The following is a 1,235-nucleotide window of genomic DNA, read 5'->3' on the forward strand; positions in this document are numbered from 1 at the left end:
TATTTTATTCTTTATGAATAAATTATTAATTACCCAACAAGAAATTGACGTCGAAGTGGTATTGAGATGATCGTATCGCTATCGATTCGAGATGAATTTGGATAACTCGTTTCTGGATAATATTTACTTTTTAAAAATAAAGTTTTTTAAATATATTTTCTCTGTACGGAATACTTTTTGTTATCACTATATAGGTATATAATCGAATCATACTAAATCAAGGAGCAATGTAAAATTGACAAAATACATTATGGCTTTTTTCAAATTAATTCCATTTGAAAAAAAGATTGTACTGAATTGATACAGAATGGACTTTAAAGCTGAAAACTCTCAAAATAGTCGTTTTTGCATTTTGATGTCAATAATACTCTATAATGTAAAAAAAGGTTCAATCATAGAAAAATAAACACATTGAAATAACTTCGTTCCTATATTGATTAACAAGTACATGAATTAAGTAAATATTAATTTAGTTACCAATTGCAAAAAAACGTAACTGATGTAATTTACAAAGTTATAAATGGAAAAAAGGAATAAAGTTTGTTATAGTTACTGACAATGAAAAAGGTAACTCTAATTATAATTTCGGTGCAAATAATAAGTTACTTCAAGTAGGGTGATCAGATGTCCGATTTTTTCCGGACTTTTACTCTTTTTTTTAGGCGGTCGTGGATATCCGGCGAAGTTTTCAGAGTGTCCGGAGTGTACACTTTTTTGGTACTTATTTTGAAAAAAAGCAAGTGAACCCGAAGTTATTATGCCCATCGCACATGAAATACATATGGTGCGTTTCATTTAATGTTCGCAACGCTTTTGCATTTATCATTTCATCCTTGTTTAACATTTGATTGATGGCAACAAGAATAAAATGATACTCACGAGCGTTGCTAACGTTAAATGGAACGTACTCATAGTAAAATAATCACTACTAGATTGTTACTATGTATCTGTGATAAAATATTTGAAAATTATTAAATATTATTAGGCATATAAAAAACTATTATTTTTTGCTAATACTGAATACATGTTTTTATCTTCTTGTTTTTATCTTTTTCAATATATACTCCTTTTCTTCTGTTTTTGAGATACATACACACATGCACGCGCGAGCACATACATATACAATACCATGGTACAGAGCCCTCACATTCAAAAATATATCCGTAGGGCAGTGTTGTTAGACGGGCCGGATTTCTGACGCATGCGCGTCCAATGTAGCTTCAGTAACGTACCGG

The sequence above is a fragment of the Trachymyrmex cornetzi genome, unplaced genomic scaffold (genome assembly GCF_001594075.2).
Source record: "Trachymyrmex cornetzi isolate Tcor2-1 unplaced genomic scaffold, Tcor1.1 scaffold112, whole genome shotgun sequence".
Classification (NCBI taxonomy): Eukaryota; Metazoa; Arthropoda; class Insecta; order Hymenoptera; family Formicidae; genus Trachymyrmex; species Trachymyrmex cornetzi.